Source organism: Strigops habroptila, chromosome 5 (assembly GCF_004027225.2).
Source record: "Strigops habroptila isolate Jane chromosome 5, bStrHab1.2.pri, whole genome shotgun sequence".
Classification (NCBI taxonomy): Eukaryota; Metazoa; Chordata; class Aves; order Psittaciformes; family Psittacidae; genus Strigops; species Strigops habroptila.
Genome location: NC_044281.2, coordinates 13,923,944 through 13,937,484, shown reverse-complemented (window position 1 = coordinate 13,937,484; position 13,541 = coordinate 13,923,944).

The window sequence follows — 13,541 nt, the reverse complement described above, 5'->3', positions numbered from 1 at the left end:
AAAAATTAATTAGGACAGAACCCTGATTCTGAACAAACAGATGAAAACCCTATCTCCTTCCAGCTCTTTAAGCAAAAATCTCTATGCAAGGATTAACCACTGGTGAGCAGTCACAGCCATTTCATTTGAAAGGTGACTGGTCTGTAGATGAAATGTCAGAGTTTACTTTGCAAACACTTTTTGTTTTTACAAAAGAACAGAGAAAAAACCCCACTCTCTGCCATTACTGTTACAAATCATCACTGTTCTATGAAGCAAAACGCTGCGTCCCCTCTAAAAGTGTTTGTTCGTGATGGTAAGTATTTTGTCCCATGCTGATCTAATTTGTGAGCCGTGGCGAGGCACAGCCTGTGTTCTAAGAGTTTAATAAGTCACTGTAAGTGTAGTACTAAATTAAGGCCCTGATGAGGCAAGACCTGCCCTTCCCCAGTGCCCCTGGCCCCAGTGCTGGGCTGGGGGCACAGCCTTGCTCTTGCACTGCCCAGGCCCTGCAGCTCAGTGCATCTGCCTGGCTTTCGGGCTGTGTGCATCTACAAGGCCCTTTTCAGGGGCTTTTATCCCTGCAAACATCTTGTTAACAACAGCGGTGCTGAGAGCATGAGGATGGGCTTTGGAGGTGCTCTGCAGGAGCAAGTGGCTTGTCCAAACCCAAGTGCAATGCAGCCCATGTCTCCCACACCATGCCAGCAAAGGGCCCAGAGCCAGGGTGTGGGGTTCCACAGCGTCCCCTTGGTCTTGGTGGAATGGGGCAGCAGTGACAGCGATGGAGCATCTCACTGGCTCCAAGCTGGAAGAAGGCAGGGAGATCCAGCTCCACTGCAGGCTACAGTGACCACCACCAGCATACCAGCTCCTGCCTCCTCCCATAGCACAGCACAAAATACAGCTGATTGAGGAGTTTTAGAGCAATCTACAGACAGATCTTAGTGCGAGAGTCAGCAAAAATCTCTTCTGCTTGAAATAAAAAAGCCAGTCAGGAGCAGAGACAAAGTCTGATTTAGAATGGGGGGGGGACACACCAATCCACAAAGAAAAGAATTTTGGCCAGCGCACCATGGTCTCCATTAAATAAAACAACCTGTCATTTGCATTCACTTGGCAAGTGACTAGACCTGAACTTGGCTGCACACTTGATGATCCACCATGACTTTCCAGAGAGGAGGTTGAAATATTCTTATTCCTATTCATTAGGCCAAAGTAATTCTCTTAATGCCACTGAACCAGCCATGGACAAGATCTTGCACATAATGTCATTGGCAGTGCTGCTAAATGAAATCCCTCTGCAAGCAGCCTTGGGAATCAATACTTGCAGTAATTTGCCCTTCCAAGTTTTCCTCCCACGCCACCTATTTGTGGCACCAGTCTGTGCCAGCTCCATCTACCTCAGCCGTGCATGGGGCAAGGTGGGTCCTGAGGCCAAGTTGGTTCCCCCATGCAGTGCTCTACCTCTGCTGCCCTCCTCCATTTGGGAGCTGCTTCCCAGCCCCTTGGAGGGTGGGCAGGTTTTGCTGGAAGTCTGATAAGGAGCTCAAAGAGAAGGATGAGGTGCTCTCCCCCCTGGCTCCGTGGAGTATGAAGGGCTGACTTTATAACACATAGCAGAAAAGAATCATGGCTTTTTCCAGTAACTGGAAATACAGCAAAGCCTTCATTAAATTATTAGCCAGAAATTCAGCTTCTGTTAGGTGAGGCTGCCACACCATGGCAAACACGTCAGGCCATCGGCTAGCAGGGGGCCCAGGGACAACCCGGCTCTCACACATTAGCTAGAGTAAATCTTTATTGCTTCCTGAGCCCTTGCTTTGGACCACATTAAACATCAATATTGCAGCACTCAACGTCACCCAATATTATATCAAATCATTAGCGGAGGGTTAATCATTACAAAAAGAGGAGGTCTTGGTTGAAAATTCACTCATTTCCCACATGAAAGCAGTATTATTACCACAGCCCCACAAAGATTTGGGCTCAGCTGCACTGCTCACTACTTGAATGCATCACCACAACCTGTAGGTTCGTTACAGCAGTGGGGTGGAGGGAGAAGGTGATCCCATTTGTCCGCAGCCAAAAGGGACATGTCCAGAGGCCGGGCAAGCTCTGTCCAAATCCCTGTCCCTCCCAGCCAGCACAGGAGCTGAATGGTGGCAGAACCAGCCACCGAAGCCAAGAGCTGTGTTTATGGGGGGATTAGCCCTGAAATGAGGTCCTGGTCGCAGCCGCCACTGTCCATGGTGCAGTGAGCCAGGCGCCCTGCAGACCCGGGGAGGTCTGCCCAGCGGGCTGTGTGTGTGTATGTGTGCGTGTGTGTGTCCCTTTAGTGCTCTGGCCTGTCATAAAGAAATATATATTACCAAGTTCAAATCCTTGTGTTTCTTTTCTGCTGGCATAATAACTTTGAAATGTACTATTGCTGAGAGACTCGCCTCTCTCTGCCAACTACTCCCTGGAGAGAAGCACTAGCAGAAGAAAAGAACTTTTTACAGCTTCTTCATAAAAGAAGTCAGCAATCCGCTGGACCTAATCAACTTTTCCTAGAGATGATGGGGACAGAGCCTCAGCTGCAGCAAAGTGGTGTAACTTCATTGGTATGCCATTGAGGTGGGTTTTTTTACACCAGCAGACAATTTGGCCCTCTAATTCAGGAGCAATGCTCCAGATGTGCTCTGTACCTTTGCTGTTCTCTTTCACCGAGGCAAAAATTGTGTTGTTTCCTCCTCTGCCAGCTGTGTTAGGAAAGGGTGAAGGACAGACACTGCAGCCTAGGAAGAACTAATAGAAGAAGAGAAGCATTTAAGTAAAACCATTCACTAACACTATAGATCTCCTTATTGGTTTGCCCTGCCAATGTACCAGCACAGCTGGATGGTGTGCACGAAGAGAACCCACAGCTGATTTAGGATAACAGCCTAAATCAGGTGGTTTTTAGGCTGCTCTTTTCACTCAGCCATAGAATGCCAGTGCCAGAAATTTCAGCAAGAGCCACATTAGTGTCTGGTCTTCCCACCACCAGAAGCTGTGCCGTCTGCAGGAAAAGACTTCCATTTCAGAAAGCACCTCGCAGCGTCCGAGCTGATTTTCCCAGCTCCCAGCGATAAAGGCAGCCACAGATGTGGTTACAAATTTGATTACTTTTATTTTTTTTAAATCATTTGAGAAAGCATCTTGCCAGAGAACAGTTGGAAATGACAGTCCTAAGCAGCGGCAGCTCAGCTGGCAGTCTTCAAAATAAGGCCATTTTATTAAGCGTTTAAACTAGAAAAGCTAACGATTTGGCAGAGAGCAGTAGAACAGAAACTGATTCTGTCCTGCAGGTGGGTCTGAGCCAGCCTAGCACACTGCTCAGCTCTGCAGGGTGAGGGCTAACTCAGGCAGGGTGCTCCTGCCATGGGCACCTCTGATCCTGCCAGCAGCACCTCCATGTCACTTTGCTTTGCTGCACCATCGTTCCCTCCACCCATGACCAGGGACATCTGCACATCTCTCACCCAGCAGTATGTTCAGACACAGAGTGGGAGAGAGCATCCTGGTCGGCAGGTCAGGCATCTTGAAGCACGTGTCAAAACCTGGGTGCCGTTGTTCATGGGGTGCATGCTGCCTGCAGCAGTGGTGGGTGGCTGCAGCCACCCCAGGTATGACGCAGTGGTTTGGGGCAGACAATGGGGGACTGCTTCTTCCCTTCCTTCAATTCCTAGTGGAGAAATAGAAAGGCAATTGCAATCAATTTGGCATGTATCTATTTACTATGAGCACATACAAAAGACTCACAACAGATCTCCTCCCCCAACTTGGCAGCCAGCCTACATGTTGGCAAGCAAAAGATGTTATCTTAAGGATACACTGCAATATCCTGAGTCATGCTGGAAGTCTGAATCCACCAAGAAGCCTGCTGAAGTCAAGGACCTAGCGCAGGGATGCTGCCTTCTTACGTATTGCTTATGGTGATGTTCACCAGGGTGAATCCTCCGCGTCACCAGCACCGAGAGGCCTGACAGACAGCAATGCTTCACCTGCCTGGTCCAAAGGGCAGGAGGTATGAGAGTCCAGTCCCAGCCCTAGGATGGAGATGACAAGAGCATCGCTCCACCAAAGCTCTGCCACAGCTGACTGGGCTTTAACTGGCATCTCCATCTAAACCTCACCTTCCTACGCAGGGCCCGTGGGGGCAAACAAGGTTGCTGCGGTGGCTGCCTCAGGGTGCCAGGCTGCGGGGAGGCGGCGTGAGCCGGGGTATGTGACAGAAGGGTGAAGGCAGCGGAGCTAAACTGATTTACATCAGCTGAGGAACTACTGCACGGTTGGGCGGCAGAGCATAGCAATTCAGGGGAGGAATAGCAAATTCAAAGCCCAACATTAACACAACGCTCAACTGAGCAACTCAAGGACTCCGAGGAGAAGAAATTCAAACCACACAGCAGACTTAAATCAGGAGGATTTGGCAGCCAAGAGCTTTAGGTTCATGCCTCCATCAGGCAAATTTGGACGTGGGCAACAGAAACCTGAACATTTCCCAGGGGCAAGAGCGGCCTCCTTCTCCCAGACTGTAGTTTTCCGTAAAAGCAAATATTGGTTCCCACTATTTCACTCTGCGATCACTCTGTGACCAGTGATGGTCACTCTAAAGAATAGCCACAGCTCAGCAGAAATAAAGCCATACAGCCTCTGCAGATGATGACGTATACCTTAGAAGTCCTCAGCAAACAGCAGAGCCCAGACTGCAAAACATGCTTTCATCAACTTATGCAGCAGCAAGCCTTCAGCCATCCCTGGACAGAAAACCAGTGCGGGAAAATGCTGCACCACTCTAACCCATTGAGAGAAAAGGAGGGCTCAAGGGCCACCCTGCCTTGGCACAGCAGTCCTGGCTGTACATCAGGACCATGTTTTGGGGTGAGGAAGGCATGAAGTGTATCATGTCATGGTCATCTACCAACTACCAGATGGATTTAGCAGGTTTGCAGCAGCTGTTAGCTATTGCAAGGAGATGTATAGATCTTAAGGCCAAAGGATCAGATAAAATCATTTAATATGAACTCCTTGCAAGACACAAGCCACAGAATCACAAGTCCATAATTTCTGTGTGACCCCAGGCATGTCTTTCAGAAAGATCTGCCATCTGGATTTAAAGATATCTAAGGATGGAAACTCTTCCATCCTCGAGTACATTAGTAGATAACTTCAAGCATTAACAAGGGAGACACCCTTTTTTTCTTTTTTGCCTGTCTTCATCTTTCAGACATTTTATGTTGTTATTCCTTCGCCCTCCAAATTCAACAGCCCTGCACTCCCAGAAGTCTCATTCCTAAATAAGTACTTAGAGATGATGATCCAGTCACCTCTTAACCTTTCCTTTGTTATGCTAAATTAGTTTAAACTTCCTTCATGCTCCCTCCAGGGAAAGTTTTCCAGTCTCTGAACCTTCTTCTTTCCCGGCAGCTCCTCAGAGCCCCTCCGGCCACGCTGCCCCACAAGAGGAGCTGGCTGATTGAGCAGGAAGTCAAGGCTGATTAAGCAAATCACTCTGGAAGCAAAGGAAACATGCTCTTGGTCACATCACTGGTGATCAGAGGCCTCCACAAAACCTCCTTCTCCCAGCCTGGACATACTGAAACCCAACCATCTGTCTCTCCATGAGCGTTGTGCCAATGGCAGGGCTGCCCTCAGCCGCTGCTGCTGCTGTTATGCCAGCCCATTCCCCTGGCTTTCCAAGCACCCATGGCACCAGGCATGTTGGGGTGTGCGCAACCAAGTCTGCAAAGCAAGTAATTAACAGCGATAATTAATCTTTTTGATTACTTTTGTCCAGTACCATCAAAATTCTCGGGCGTGCTTGTTTACTTGCTGTGTGAGAACCGCTTGATAGGTTTATATGAAGTAAATTACTCAATAGGCAGTACCCATGGCAAGAAATAATTGGGAGGACTTAATGCCACCGATTAAATTATCCACCTGAAAACCAAGAGTTCTAGCAAAGCTTTTCTGTTTTCTCCTACATTCACACACCAGAGCTCTGCGCCTGCCCGGCCACCTCTCCGTGCGCCCTCACATCTCTCCTGACGAGAGCTCACCTTCACCACCGCGTTTCCCTCTGCCGTCCAACACCCGCCTCCTGCCCGCTCCTTGGGGTGCCCGCCACCAGTCCCCCCGCTTCCCCGTTCAGCTCCTCGGAGCAGGGATTGCCCGGGCGCCCCGCAGGCGCCCGGCTGTGCCCGCACACGGGGTGGCTCTGCCCGGACACCGCCGCCCGCAGCCTCCGGTGCCGGCGGGCGGAGCGCGGACCCGGGCCGGTGCGTGAGCCCCGAGCTCCCCCTAGCGGGGCCGAGCCGGGCCCTGCGCCGAGCCGAGCCGCACGGGGCGGGGGGACCGGCGTCACCCCTTCCTCGGCGAGGGAATGCCGGGCTCTGCCCCTGCCGGGACCTGTGAGCACTCTCCCGGGCCTCCCGCCACCGCTGTAAATCAGGAAGCACCACTCGACTGCACACAGGGCCCGTGTCTGCAAAGACCGGACCGGAACCAGGCACAGAGTCGGGGGGTTTAATCTCGGCGATGATGCCATAAATACAGGCAAGAGAGCCCATGCTGGCAAAAAGGGAGCTGGGGGAAACTCGGCCAGGGAGGTTTCATAGAATCATAGAATCACAGAATGGTTTGGGTTGGAAGGGACCTTCAAAGTCATCTAGTCCAATCCTCCTGCAATGAGCAGGGACATCCTCAACTAGATCAGGTTGCCCAGAACCACATCCAGCCTGGCCTTGAATGTCCCCAGGGATGGTGCATCCACCACCTCCCTGGGCAACCTGTGCCAGTGTTTCACCACCCTCATTGCAAGTAATTTCTTCCTCATGCCCAGCCTGAATCTCCCCTCATTTAGTTTAAAACCATCACCCCTTGTCCTATCACAACAGGCCCTGCTAAAAAGTCTTTCCCCATCTTTCTTATAGGCCCTTTTTAAGTACTGAAAGGCTGCAATAAGGTCTCCCCAGAGTCTTCTCTTCTCCAAGTTGAACAACCACGACTCTCTCAGCCTTTCCTCATAGGAGAGGTGCTCTGCTCATTTCTGTGGTGCTCCTATGGACCGTCTCCAACAGGTCGATGTCTTTCCTGTACTGAGAACTTCAGAGCAGGATGCAGTACTCCAAGTGGGGTCTCACCTGAGCAGAGTAGAGGGGCAGAATCACCTCCCTTGATCTCCTGGCCTTTGGATGCAGCCAAAGACACAATTGGCCTTCTGGGCTGCAAGCGCACACTGCCGGCTCATATCCAATCTTTCATCCCAAGTCCTTCTCCTCCAGAGTACTCTCAATCCCTTCATCCCCCAGCCTGTATTGATGTTTGTTTGAGCTGGCAATGGACTGTCTCTGCATGCCCGACCAGAGAAGGAATAGCCTCTAAAAGACAAACCACACACTGTCTGGGCACACATGCACGGTGCACAGTGTGCGCTGTGGGGCCTTGCAGGGCAGAGCTGACATCAGGGCTGGTGTGGTAAAGTAGGAGACCAACCCAGGCAGCTCATGTGCCTTGGGCAGAGTGAGCAAGTCCGTGGGTCAGAGTTTGGCCAAGGAATCCAGTGGGGTGAGGGATGAGTGCATCTTCCCTCCTTTCTAACCCACAGTGCAATAGTGACATAAAGCCAGCATCAATACCAGCTGCAGCCTTTGTAAATCATGCTGCCTCTCTTCTCTCTGGCTCCTATCTTTCTTTCAAAGATTCCTCACTAAAGCATGAATGGAAAAGTTCACAGGTTTCTTCCATGAGTTCATAAGTTACTTACGATCTGCAGGCTGTGCAAGTATAGTTCCCTAAACTTCTCTGTAAGGGGGACACAGACAGATTCAAGACCTAGGTGGCATCTTCAGACACTGTTCTGGTCTGGAAATCACAGCTTTTGAGCTGTGCACCCCATTCCTCATGGATAATTAACATGTCTCTCCCACCAGCAAGGAAAGGTGAGATAGTCATTACTCCTTGCCCAAGGGCTGCAGTATTCGGTGTTCATGTGGGATCCTGAGTGCATGCTCTGCATGGGGTGAGAGGAGCTGCTACCCAAACCTAGTACTCAGGTGGTGCTCCAAGCCCATATTTCAATGGTGGTCAATGATGGAGGTGGGTTAGCTCTCTATCTGGTTGGGTCTCCTTACCCCACCATCTACTATCAAAAACCAAGGTTCCAACCCAGAACATCACAAGATTTGCTGTAAAAAGTTAAAGAAAACAAAAAATGGGTTTCCTTACCCTCTTTGAGTCTGTGGGGCAAGAGTTTCACTTTTTCTCTGCAGCACTTTTCTCCTTCCTAAGAGAGAGCAGGGTTTCTTGCTGAGGCTTTAGGGAAGGACTGGCAGCAGAGGGGCCTGGTTTCCTGCAGGATGGAGAAGAGATGCAACCAGGCTCCGTGTTTCTCCAGTTTTGTGCTGACATTTTTATTCTGCATTGCTCCTTATCAGCTCAGGGCCAGCCTGGCCCACAGGCAGCTGATGACATTTCCAGTCATCGGCATTTTTCCACTTGAGCTGAGATTAAGCCGGGGTCTTCTGATAAGGACTTGTACATTAGACGGCTGAAAGAGTGCTAACAGCCTCATCAGCCACCCAGGCTTTCCTGTGGCCTCACAGCACTCTTGCTGTCATGTGCAGTGTGTTTCCGAGCTGGTGCCACATGCCGTGTCTGTCCCTGGAAAGGGCCCAAGCAGGGCTGGTGGCTGAGCTAGCAGGGTGCTGCACTGGCACACAGACCTCGGGTGCTGCAGAAACTTTGGCTGGTTGCTTCCACCTTGTCAGTCAGCTGAATCCAGACATCACCCAGCTCCTCCATGTACCTGTGTGCCAGGGAAGACAGCAGCAAATGTAAATCAGAGTCTGCAAAGAGCTTCATCAATTGTGCTCCTGCCAGCACCATGGCTGCCCGTCTGCCACAGCAGTGCTGGCTCTGACCTTGTTTTATGGAGGCTGCATCACAGATCCCTCCACTTACACATCACTCCTGGTCTGAGGCTCAGCCCCACGCCAGCTAAGTCACTACAGTGTCTTGCCTTGCTACTAAGGGACCCTGACCCTGGTTACCCTTGTCTGTGTGATCTGGGGTGTGGATGTAAATGTACGTTCACCCTCTCTATGAAGAGCATTGGGCACCTGATTCCAAAATCGCTTTGACACTCCAGGGCAGGAGTCCCATGCCGAGAATGCCAAATAGTCTTGGTCAGTTTTTCTGCACCTGAAAACACCACCACTTTAAAGTCTTTTAGCTCTGACTTTCCATGGATGTATCAGGAACTTGACACAAACACACCCAGCCCACAGTCCTGTGAGACAACAAGGCTCAGGCATCCAAAAGGTAATGGGGAAACGCATTTCTCCATGTACCGGAGCTTGATTTTACCTGATCTGGGCATTGCACTAAGAAAGAGCAAGATGGTTAAGAAATTACATTCTGTCTTACAGATGTGCACACATACACCTCCACACGCCTGGCCCACTTCATGCTTGAGGAGCCCTCTGTGAACATCCCTACACTGGCATGCACACAAGACTGTGGCTTGCCGAGATATGTACCCACAGATTCAGTGCAGATAAAATAGGTGCTGGCATTTAGGAAGGCAGAAAAAATAGCCTGTGTGTCTTGGCAGGTGTCCATAATAACAAATAGCAGTAATAATATCAACAATTACGACAATAATAATAAGAAACACTGATAAAGGACCTTGCGCAGTGCTGGCTGGACTGAAGTTCCTGAGCAGAGCAGCTCATGAGTTCTCCCTGCTCCGATGGCAGAGTGCCACAACATCAAACAGCTCCTTATCTGGAGAGAGCCAAGGAGCGTGGGCTGCTCCCCCTGGTCTCATCCCCAACAAACCCTTCTGCCAGCAATGAACAAATCACTCACATCATATGCATTCACCAGAAATCAAAGCCCTGGCAAGTTATTATTGCCCTGACGCTCTCCCCAAGAGGAGGCTAATGCTGAGCTCTTTATCCCTCCTGTGTTCCTGCTTTCCCTGACACGCTTCAATTCTTTTGCATTTGCAGGTAATTCTGCTCTGTTTGATCGTGGCTCGATCGCCTGTCTAATGGTTTCGCATCGTCCGTCTGTCCTGCGGGGCAGCCGCCTCCGCCCGTCCCACCTGCGCGTTCAGCCCAGTGCTTGCTCAGCAATCCAGCTTCGGAAACACATTTTGTCTTTATCCAGTGCAAGGGCTGGGCCATGGGGCTGTGAAGCCAGCATTGCACAGCACTGCCAATGGCCAGACCGTGGAGAAAATGGCAGCCTCAGCCCTTGCCCATAGATGAGGAAGTCGGGGCAGGAGAAGGAGTGCAGCTGGCATCCCTTGCCAAGCACAGGGCTGCTCTGCTAAGGAACATCACCAGCCTCAGCTACAGGAGGAACCACAGGCAGCCCTTCAACCGTACCCCTACAGGATGGAGGGCAGGAGGTTCAGTATTTAAGCAGATGCTCCAGCAACCATTAGGATTAGGATTTGCTGTATGCTGCTCTCCACGTGTTCATAACACCAAAGAGGCAATGTTGGTGTCGTGCCCTGCCGGCCCCCACGCTGAGCCCTGGAAACAGCCATGTTCCTGAAGCTTCAAGCTCCCAGCAGGGCAGCAGAAAGCCCAAGGGACGGGATAGTGCCATGAGCCTCCAACTTTCAGCCACCCACAAAGCAACCCGGCAGACAAGGTGCCTAAAACCTCAATTTGGATTCAAAGAACCACTGCTGAGAGCTCAAGGGCTGCTACGGGCATGGTTGCACCAAGCTGCTACCTTGACCAGCAACACAACTCCTTCCTCTCCCCACTGCTGAAACTCCCCTTTCCCCACTCTTCAAGGAAGCTGCTGTTGTTGCTGCCCATCTTCAAGGGACATAGAATCATAGAACAGTTTGTGTTGGAAGGAACCTTCAAAATCACCTAGTCCAACCTCCCTCCAATGAGCAGGGAAATCCTCAACTAGACCAGGTTGCCCAGAACCACATCCAGCCTGGCCTTGAATGTCCCCAGGGGTGGCGCATCCACCACCTCTCTGGGCAACCTGTGCCAGTGTTTTACCACCCTCACTGTAAAGAATTTCTTCCTCACATCCAGCCTGAATCTCCCCTCTTTTAGTTTAAAACCATCACCCCTCATCCTATCTCAACAGGCCCTGCTAAAAAAGTTTCTCCACGTATGGGGTCAAGGAGCAACATTCACCCATATTCCCCAGCATGAGGTCCTGCTGGCCAGTCTGTGAAGGTGTTGCAGTTGCCCGAGCCCCTGCCAGTCTGGAAGCCTCATGGGAGAGCTCTGCCTGCTGCCTCGAGCCCCAGGACATGACAGAAAGCTGTATGCGCTCACAGCGAGTGCAGCAATGGCATTCCTGTGTGCTGCTGGGATGAGGGTTTGGAACTGTTATGTTTTCTGTATACATTGAGATCAAAATATGAGCTTTCAAAATGACTTGAGATTAGCTGGAGGGAAACAACAGAGAGAGGAAAAGTAGCACATCGCTGCTTGATTTAACTGCCTGCACACCATGCACATACTGCCTTTCTGCAAAGCTGAGGCAATGTAGAGGGTTTGGAAAACTGCACCCTTGGCTGAAGGCATGTGGGTCCTCTTCGTAAGTGGCCAAGGCTGTGCTGGGCTCAGTGAGAGGGTCAGGCAGGTCTTCTGGACCTGAACCTCACCTTCTGGCTGTGGTGCGGGATCTCAGCTGGGCTAGGGTATGCTGGTGCGAGGTGAGTCCCTAACCCGCGTCCTCAGCAACATCAGCTGTGCTGAAGGAAATTGCAGAGAGCTGTTCCCAAAGCCACTGGAAGACAGGGGAAGAGGACGTGCAGAGAAGCCATTTCAGTCAGGCTGTGCACAGCCACACCAGCGTGCCTGGCTGCCAACTCGAGCAGGTCTGCAAAAGCAAATTCCAGCTGTTTACATGCTTCAGATATGCAGATGCATAAGGCACAGGCCTCAAATACCAAAATATCTGATTTTACTTGCAAATGAAGCAGCTCAGTATCTGAGCGCATGTAATTTGCAGGTGCCATTAATTTTCCCCAGAGCTTGGTGCCTGGTTTTAACCAGAGGCAAAAGAGTTGTCAACAGGAGAGCACACCTGTGGGTGTGAGGCTGCCTTAAAAGCAGCGACAAAACAGCTCCAAAACCTAGGACCAAACTGAGGCAAGCTAGCGAAGCCTGTAGAAGAGCCACACCAGCAGGACACAGCAGCTGGTATGGGCACAGTTGCCATGTCCCTAAAAGGACCACAAGACGCACTTACCTGACAGCACATTGATACTGAATATGCTGCCAGCCACTCCCCCTTCTCTCCTGAAGCAGGGCCCAGCTGATGAATACTCACCAGGAGCTTATTCATCACAAAAGAGGAAAAAATGATCAGCAAGCAGTACGCTCATCTAGTAATGCTTCTTTCTCACCAGACTGTCATGGGAAACTGCCAGAAATGTTCAGAGTTGAAGATGAGACAAGGAGAAGCTTAGAGAGGTTTATTACACCTGGAAATGAGATACGTGTTCAGAGCAGCAGTTAGGAAGGGAATAACATCAACATGTGTCTGCAGGATTCCAGCGAATAAACGCATCTTACCCCATGACACTAGTTAAGGAAGGGGAAACTTTGCTATAAGCCATGTCAATCTTGGTTGCTGTATGGTGAAAGGGAAGAGCCAGGAGGCTTTTACTTCCCTAGAGAGACTGGGGGGTGCCATGGACTGCTGTTCTCCAGGTTGTCACCTAGAGGTGATGGGAACTGAAAACAAGGGGAAACACTCTGCTTGCAAACGCGATTTCTGCAGCAGACAGATGACTGTGTCAGGACAGCCCCTAGGACAGGTGGGGCAGTTTGCAGTCATGACCCTTACACAGGTAAAATAAAGCAGTGTTGAAGAAAAAATGAGCTTACTCAGGTCTATGATTCAAATTCAAGATTGTCATTAATTGTAAGTAGTTCCTTGTGTTGGTAGAGTGTTTTCTTCTTATGAGCAGGTCTACATTTCCATCTGTGCTGCCTCCCCCTCACATGGTATGGGAACTCCTCTCAGTCACACGCTTTCTCTTCAAGCTGTCCCTGAGAGGTAGGAGGGTGCTGTTAGCAGCCTACAGCATCAAGCAGCATGTGCAGGAGCACAGGACATTTCTGCTTTAGCCATGAGATAACCAGGTATCTCAGCATGGGGCCACCCTCCCTCTGGAGCTGAGCCTCCCAACATGTCAGAGGACACCACAAAGCGCTGGGAAATGACTGGTAAGAAGTTGCTGGAGTTACTGATCAAACCAGCACAGCAAGGGCTGTGCCAGCTCCTCCAGCTGCTGCTGGGCTCGGGGGCTCAAGGACCACGAGGTGTGGGAAAGGGGACACCCATCTTCCTACGTGCACAAGCAATAGCACAGAGGAGGAATGAGAGCGATGTTCAGACCATCGAAGTTTGGCTCGTGTATTTGGTTGTAAGTGAAAGCTCTCATGACAGCTTTCTGCAAGATAATCTGTGGGTTTTCCTCTGGATAGGTCAAGTGGATCTTAGATTAGAAAGTGCTGAGGAGTGCTCCCTGTAGTTTA